The sequence below is a fragment of the Microcaecilia unicolor genome, chromosome 11 (genome assembly GCF_901765095.1).
Source record: "Microcaecilia unicolor chromosome 11, aMicUni1.1, whole genome shotgun sequence".
In the NCBI taxonomy this organism is placed as follows: domain Eukaryota; kingdom Metazoa; phylum Chordata; class Amphibia; order Gymnophiona; family Siphonopidae; genus Microcaecilia; species Microcaecilia unicolor.
The window spans coordinates 148,275,170-148,284,045 of record NC_044041.1 but is presented as its reverse complement, the minus strand read 5'-3'; positions in this window follow the sequence as shown (position 1 = coordinate 148,284,045).

Sequence of the window (8,876 nt, the reverse complement as noted above, 5' to 3'; positions counted from 1 at the left end):
GAGTCATTGGGGAACCCCGCCAGGGCCAGGATTCTCCCATCAGGGCTCCCCCACAAATCCAACAGTTGGTAACATTAAGTGCCTGGCTTATTCGGGAAGTCAGATCAATAAACAAATTTTTCCCTTGCTTAAAAACATCATCAAAATCAGAAGTGAGGTGGACGACAGATTCATATAAAGTAGTACTACTGTTGGTTCCCTTAACGGGGGGCGGGACGACAGGTCGAGTAAGCCGCGCAACAGCTTTCTTCACTAATAATTCCTGTACCATGTCCTGTTTCCCTCCCCCGTCAGACAGGCCCGACTGTCCAGCATAAGTGGCACAAATCCTCTTTCTGCCTTTAGGACAGGTATGACACGCCCCTGAACACACTGAAGATCACCCATCCAATATTTCTTGTTGCCCTCTATGCAGGCGGTAGGGGGGGCAAACCAACAGTCTTTGTGAACAGAAGTATGGGCGACAAACAAACTACCCCCTGTATGTGGTCCACTCCGAACTGGGGAGGTGCAACTCTGGCATGTCTGGGTGTGGACCACTGAAGGACAGGGGTAGCTATAGAGGAAGACCCCCCAAATTAGGTACTGGGTGACTATCATTTGACGGCAGGGAAGAGATGGAGGGAGATATGATTCACAGGGTTACTCTCCTTATTCTAGAATCAGCCCTATACGGTGGCTGCTGTATTTCTGGACATATGTGTGGAGCACAACTATCGACTCCTTTTTAGAGTCAGTCGCAGAGGGTGAGTCGGGTTCGAATGGGCAGTCCACTTTCCCTGTGGTGACGATGCAACAGCAGGTTTCACTCTGGTCCAGTGTATCCAGACAGGATTTCCTGCAATGTTAACAGCAGTGGGGGTGGTTAGAATGACGAGGGAAGGCCCCCTCCACTTGGGTTTTAAACAATCAGCATCATCCCATTCCTTTACCCATACTTCATCCCCTACCTGAAACTGATGTACAGGGGTGGTCAAAACTAGTGGACTTACACTCTCAGTGTACTGCTGAATTTCCTGCACTACCTCCCGTAACCCTTTCATTTGCCGCATAAAGGTACCCTCACCTTGGACTTGCAATGATATGGGACATGAGGGTATGGGCGGAGGTCTAGCATACATCATTTCATAAGGAGTGAGACCGGTGGTCCTAGGCAGACACCGGAGATGTAACAAGGCTAGTGGCAAAAGATCAGGCCACTTGGCTTTAGCCTCCTGACAGAGCTTGGCTAACTGATTCTTCAGGGATCTATTTGCCCTCTCTACCGCCCCACTACTCTGCGGTCTCCACGCGCAATGCAACTTCCAGTCGAGGCCTAATCTCGTGCTGAGTTGTTGAGTTACTTCGCTAGTAAAGGCAGGACCATTATCAGAGTTGATCTGCTTGGGGAACCCATACCTTGGAAGAAGATGATGGAGAAGTAATGAGGTGACTTCTTTAGCCATTTCAGTCTGTGTAGGTATGGCCTCAATCCATCCAGTATACGTACATACTGCTACAAGGATAGCTCTATATCCCTTGGCTGGGGGCATGTGTGTGATATCAATTTGACAGACTTGGAAAGGACTGGTGCCCCGTAAGATGTTACCAGGAACTGGGCCCGGCCCCGTCCGTGGGTTATTCCGAGCACAAGTAAAACATTGACTAGAAGCATTCTTGGTCCAATGGGACAGGTTGTTGATATAGTAGGTTTTTCCAAGTAATCGACCTAGGGCGTCTCGGCCGAAGTGGGTCTGGTTATGGGCTCCCTTGACAACAGTCCAAGCCAACGTCTCCGGTATCCATATTCGGCCATCTGGCAGCACCCACCATCCGTTACGCCATTCTAGTGCCTCCTGTCGAGCCCATTCTTCCTCTGATGAAGCATAAGTTGGTGTCTCAGTTGGTAAATGGATTAGGAGTAGCATCTCAGAATCAGAAGAATAAGGAAGTTGGCTCGCCTTCTTTGCTGCATCATCTGCTCGCTGATTGCCCCTGGCAATGGGGTCCATTCTTCTGGTATGAGCTTTACAGTGCATCACCGCCACTTTCTTTAGCTTCCATACCGCTTCAAGCAACCGACAGATTTCGGTAGCATGTGCAAGTCCCTTTCCTTCTGCAGTTAGGAATCCCCTTTCCTTAAACAATGCCCCATGTACCTGAAGGGTTAAGAAAGCATATTTGGAGTCAGTGTGAATGTTAACCACCTTTCCTTCTGCCCACTGGAGGGCTCTGATTAGGGCAATCAATTCAGCCTTCTGAGCAGAGATTCCGGGTGGTAAGGCCATTGCCTCTATTATGTGGTCCTCTGACACAACAGCATATCCTGCTCGTCGAACCCCTGCTATCACCTGACTACTCCCGTCTGTAAATAGTGTAATTCCCCCTTGCCACGGCTGGTCCTTAAGGTCAGGTCTGCTGGAATGGACAGTGCCCATCACTTCTTCACAATCGTGTAGCCTGGGTTTGGGAGCTGGTAAGAGAGTGGCAGGGTTTAAGTTGATGGTGTCTTGAATCTGCACCTCTGGGTTCTCACACAATAGGGCCTAATACTTGACTAACCGGGAGTTAGTCATCCAACGGGGTCCATGGCTTTCTAACAGGCCCCGGATGGTATGTGGGGTGGTTACGAGTAGCGTTTGGCCAAAGGTGAGCTTATGGGCTTCTCTGATCAGCAAACAAGCAGCAGCTATGCTCCGTAGACATCCCGGCCAACCTTTTGCTACATTGTCCATGCCTTTAGAAAGGTATGCTACTGATCGTTGCCAAGCACCGACTGTTTGCGTTAGTACTCCAAGTGCCAGGCCTTTCTTCTCATCTACAAACAGGTGGAAAGGCTTCGTTACATCTGGGAGTCCAAGTGCTGGGGGGGATACAAGGACCTTCTTCAAATCGGCTACGGCCTTCAATTCATGTTTTTCCCACTGGAAGGGTTGAGCCTCGGTTTCAGGTCCTTTCAGTTTGGCATACAGGTCTTGGGTCAAAACAGCGAAATTGAGGATCCATATTCGGCAGTAACCTACTGCTCCCAACAATGCCCGCAGTTCCTTTTTGTTTGTTGGTATGGGCTGGTTACAAATAGCTTGAGTACGAGGCGTACCAAGCCTCCGGGTACCTTCCCGGAGGCGAAATCCCAAGTATTCAACCTCGATTTCACACAGTTGCACTTTCTTCCGACTAGCTCGGTATCCTTGCGCTTCCAGAGTTTTCAGAAGATGAACGGTTGCCACTGCACAATCAGTGTATGTTTCCCTGGCTAACAGCAGATCGTCCACATACTGGACAACAGGCCCATACTCAGTCTGATACGTTTTCAAATCATGGGCGAGTTGTTCCCCGAACAGAGTGGGCGAATTCTTGAAACCTTGCAGTAATCGGGTCCAGGTAAATTGTTGTTTTGTTCCGGTCTGTAGGTCCTCCCATGTGAATGCAAAGAACTGCTGACTCTCCTCAGCAAGAGGTATGGAGAAGAAAGCATCCTTTAAATCAATAACACTATACCACCTGGTTTGGGCCGGCACTTGGGCTAGAATGGAGTAAGGATTAGGTACAAGGGCAACTATATCCACAACTTGGTTATTGACTTTCCTTAGGTCTTGAACAGGTCGGTATTCAGGAGTCCCTGGCTTCTTGACTGGAAGTAATGGGGTATTCCAGGCTGATCTGGTAGATTTCAAGACTCCTTGTTGGAGGAGTTTCTGCAAATGCGATTGCATACTATGTCGAGCAGCATAAGGTATACTGTATTGGCCCTGGTTAACAATTTGAGCATTGGGTTTTAATTCAACCCAAATAGGGGTGGCGTTTACAGCTAGTCCTCCGGGATTCAATTCTGCCCAGACCCCAGGTACTCCCGCCATAAGAGTCCTCCTCTGTTGTGCAAATGCAGTATCTTCTGTATATCGACTGGCAGTGGCGGTAACAACCAGAGGAGCATGTAATCGCCACTCTTCCTGGACAGGACAAATAAGGGATACTGGCTGCTCTTCAAAAGTGGCCTCAACTTCCCCAGTGGGTTTAAATTTCAGAGTGGCCAGCAATTTACATAACAGGTCCCATCCAATAAGAGGAACGGGACACCCAGGTATATGTATGAACTGGTGAGAGACTGTTTTTCCTCCAATTTGGACTTGACATTCCTTCAACAGAGGCGCAGTAAGGGATTTCCCCGAAGCCCCCACTATCGGTATGGTTTCCTTGGTCTCGGGGGCTATTGCTGTAGTGATGACAGATCTTTGGGCCCCTGTATCTAACAGGGCTCTCATTTGTTGCGTCCCCACTCGAATTTCCACCAGAGGGTCAGTGGGGACTCTCCCCTCCCGGTGTCTTCATGCTGTATGTGTCTGAACAGCATCCACTGCCATTTGCCACTCCTGCTGCTCTGAGCGTCCCCGGCCTCGCCCTCTTTCTCCACACTCCGCTTTCCAATGGCCTTCTTGCCTGCAGTATGCACACTGGTTCCTCCCTAAGAGAAACTTCCGACCCCTGCCCCTGTACTGTCCCCTGCGTTATTCCGGTGCGGCCGCTCCTCTGCTTTGTCCCCAGTGTTCTTCCAGTGCAGCAGCTAACAAAGTAGCATTCTCACGCATCTGTCTGCTTGCTTCTCTTCGGGCCTCACTTTTCTCCTCCTGATCTCGATATCCAAAAACACGATCGGCCATCGCCTTCAATTGACTTATATTCATACCCTCAAACCCCTCGGTCTTCTGCAACTTCTTTCTAATATCTGGGGCTGCTTGGGTAACAAAACTCATTATTATCATCGGACGGTTGGCTGGGTCCTCAGGGTCTATCGGGCTATATTTTCGATATGCATCCATAAGCCGCTCCAGAAAATCACCTGGGCTTTCATGCTTCTTTTGTATTATGTCATGAATCTTTCCCATATTGGTAATTTTCCACTTTCCCTTCTTCAAAGCTGCCAAATAGGCCTGCTGATATTGACGTAAGGACTCTCGGCCTGCTGGAGTTCGGTGATTCCATTCGGGCTGGGTAGTGGGCACCAGGGCAGCAACACGATTTGCCAAATCTGGTTCATTCGGATGTGCCTGCCGGACTGCCTCTTCCATATTCTGTTGCAACTGTTGGCGTTCTTCCGTAGTTAATATATGGGAACTCAGTTGCCTCAAGTCAGACCAGGTTGGATTGTGGCTAAATATTATGCCCTCCACTAATTCGATAAGCTGCTCAGGTTTCTGTTCATATGTGGGCCCATGATTTTTCCAATTCAGGAGGTCCGAACTCGAGAAAGGAACATGATTATAGACAACTGACTCAATCGGATGGTCTGGATCCTCGGGATTTGGTAATTGTACCATGGCCTCTCTGATGGGATACAAGTCGGCTGTGGTTCGGCGGTTTGATGAAACTATAACTGGACTCATGGCAGGGTAGCAGGTGGGTTCCTTGAGAACTCTCTGGCTTTTCCTAGAGGGCTTTTGGTCTACTGGGAACTCTGTCTGATCTGGTGAAGGTGGGCTGTCTGAATTCACTTCCTGGGATTTAGGCCCAGTGTCCCCTCCCCCCTTTCTTAATTCAGTAAGGTCCAGATAGATTGGGCTATAAGGGGGCGGCGCCGGGCCGGGCATGGGATCCTCCTCCTCCGATTTCTCCAAGACGGGGACTACCTTCTTTGAACTGGTGGGCCTAACATCACAGCAACCATCAGCACCCCCCCCCCAACTGCCGTAGGTAGGGACTGGGATCTGGATTTCAACGTTTTGGGGTACTGCCAGATACTTGTCACCTGGATTGGCCACTTAGAAACAGGATACTGGGTTTCACAGACCTTTAGTCTGACCCAGTATGGCAACTACAAAAACATGTTGCAATATTGAAAAACTGACGTAGAGGTGAGGGTTGATCTAGTTCAGGTACTATAAGTAAATAATATGCCTGAAAACATTTGTAGGTGTATTTTCAAAGCACTTAGACTTACAAAGTTCCACAGTAATCTATGGAACTTTGTAAGTCTAAGTGCTTTGAAAATGAACCCCATAGAAGGGCATAATCGAACTGGGCGCCCATCTTTAAGGGCACCCTGGCGAAGGGGCGGGGCATCCCGTATTATCGAAACAAGATAGGTGTCCATCTTTGGGTCGGAGATGCCCAAATCTCAACATTTAGATCGACCTTAGAGATGACCGATCTTGGTTTTCGCCGATAATGGAAACTGAGGACGGCCATCTCAAAAACGTTCAAATCCAAGCCATTTGGTTGTGGGAGGAGCCAGCATTCGTAGTGCACTGGTCCCCTCTCACATGCCAGGACACCAACCGGGCACCCTAGGGGACACTGCAGTGGACTTCACAAATTGATCCCAGGTGCATAGCTCCCTTACCTTGGGTGCTGAGCCCCCCAAAACCCACTACCCACAACTGTACAACACTACCATAGCCCTTAAAGGGTAACGGGGGGCACCTAGTGTCACGTCTGTGGCCGTGACCACCCTCAGACTTACCTCATTTCTGGGGGCCAGCGGCTGTGCTGGCTTCTCTTTGTGTTTGTGTTAGTCTTGTCTCTGTCCTGGTGTGCTGGCTGCTTCCAGCATGAACCTGATTGCTTCACTAGACCTCACCTGTGCGGGCTATGCCTCTCTAGGGAGCCAGCATCTAAGATGGCTGCCACTGGCTCTATGCCAGCTTCCAAGATGGCTCCTGCTTATCTTTCCTGTGGGCTCACTTCCTATATGTGTCAAGCCTCTCTTTGGGGTCAGTGTACTTCCTGCTTCTATCCTGCTGCTGGTGACTCATCAGTGAGAACCTTCATAAGGAAGTGCTGTGCCTTTGCATTGGTGTTATGCTCTTAGGCCAGGTCAGGTTAGTAAGTGTCTGCTGCACTACTGCTTAGCCTTTCTCTGGGTTCCAGCCCAGCTTCGCTCTGTGTCTGTGTCTGTTGTCTTCCTGTGGGGGGTTCTTCCTGCCACTGTGTGTCTGTGGACTGCGGGTCCTTCTTGGCTTACCCTGTGTTTGGGGTGAAGCATCTGTTCCGGGTTTACCCAGTGTTTGGGGTGAAGCCTCTGTTCCTGGCTTACCCTGTGTTTGGGGTGAAGCATCTGTTCCGGGTTTATCCAGTGTTTGGGGTGAAGCCTCTGTTCCTGGCTTACCCTGTGTTTGGGGTGAAGCTTCTGTTCCTGGCTTACTCTGTGTTTGGGGTTAAGCCTCTGTTCCGGCTTACCCTGTGTTTGGGGTGAAGCCTCTGTCCGTGTTTGTTCTCTGTCTGCACTTGAAGCCTCAGCCTTTGTGAGTTCCCAGTCGGTGTGTGTGGAACGGCTGTGGCTTCAGACCCTTGGCCTGTATTCCTGGTTACTCTGTTTGCTCTGCTGCCTGCCCAAGACCCTTGGCCTGTTATTCCTGGTTTGCTCTTTTTACCCTGAATCCTGTCTTGCCTAGTCTGTGTGCCTACCCTGCTTGTATATCCTGAGTGTATATCCTGAATCCTGTCTGTCTAGCTGTGTGTATTTCCAGGGCGTGGTCCCTGTTTCCTGCTGCTACCTAGCTAGTGGGTTTACCCGCTGGGTATTCCCTGATCCCCAGTCTGCCTTGCTTGCATGTTGCCCGAGTCCTTGCTCCTGCTAGCTTTCGTATGCCTTGTGTTCCTTGGTCTGTCTTCTGGGTCTTGCTAGTGGCTGTGCAGCAGCACACTGTCTGAGTTTAGTTCCTAGTCTAGTCTCCCTCGTGCTTCCTAGACCCAGGGTGGGCCCTTTGGGTCTCCAGTTCCGGCCTTATCCTGCAAGTCCTGCCGGCCACCTGCACGCTGGAGCTCAACTCTAGCGGAACGGTGGCTAAGTGCAGGTGAAGTGGTTCCTGTCCTGCCGGTGCCAGTTGCCTACTCCCGATCCCGAGTTCCAGTCCTGTTCTTCCGTATGTCCGGTTCCAAGATGGTCTTGCCTGCCTCTGCTGCTCCTCAGCAGGGGCCCAAGGGCTCACGATTCCCAATGCTGCCCTGAGGACCTGACAGCATAACAAGGGCCTCGAGAACGCGACACCTAGATGTGGGTATAGTGGGTTTCGGGTGGGTTTTGGAGGGCTCCCATTTACCACCATAAGTGTAACAGATAGGGGGGGGGGATGGGCCTGGGTCCGGCTGCCTGAAGTGCACTGCAGTACCCACTAAAAACTGCTCCAGGGACTTGCATACTGCTGTGATGGAGCTGGGTATGACATTTGAGGCTGGCATAGAGGCTGGAAAAATAATTTTTAATTAGTTTTTTGGGTAGGAGGGGGTTGCTGATCACTGGGGGAGTAAAGGGAGGTGATCCCCAATTCCCTCCGGTGGTCATCTGGTCAGTTCGGGCACCTTTTTGAGGCTTGGTCGTGAATAAAAAGGGACCAAGTAAATTCGGCCAAATGCTCGTCAGGGACTCCCTTCTTTTTTCCATTATTGGCCGAGGAGGCCCATCTCTTAACCACGCCCCCATCCCGCCTTCGGTACACTGCCGACACGCCCCCTTGAACTTTTGCCATCCCTGTGACGGAAAGCAGTTGAGGACGGCCAAAATTGGCTTTCGATTATGCCGATTTGGGCGCCCTTAGGAGAAGGACGCCCATCTCCCGATTTGTGTTTTCTCCATCGAAAATAAGCTGGATAATCACCTATCATTAAGCAGGCTTTGGATTTTGTTCCAGGTATTGTGCTAGGTAGAGTTAGAGGGAAATTGTATGATGATATGCAAGGGATTTGAAAGTTCTCTGTAATTGTTCTGTAGAGACAGATCCTGCAAAGTTATTCCTTGCTCTAGAACTAGGGGATGAAATTTCTGCTATTCTGGTTGTTATTGGAAGGGGGCAGAACAAAGTATAGGCCCTGGTAAAAGTAAATTTTTTTCAGGATGTGGAACTACTACTACTACTACTACTTATCATTTCTAAAGCACTACTAGATGTACGCAGCGCTGT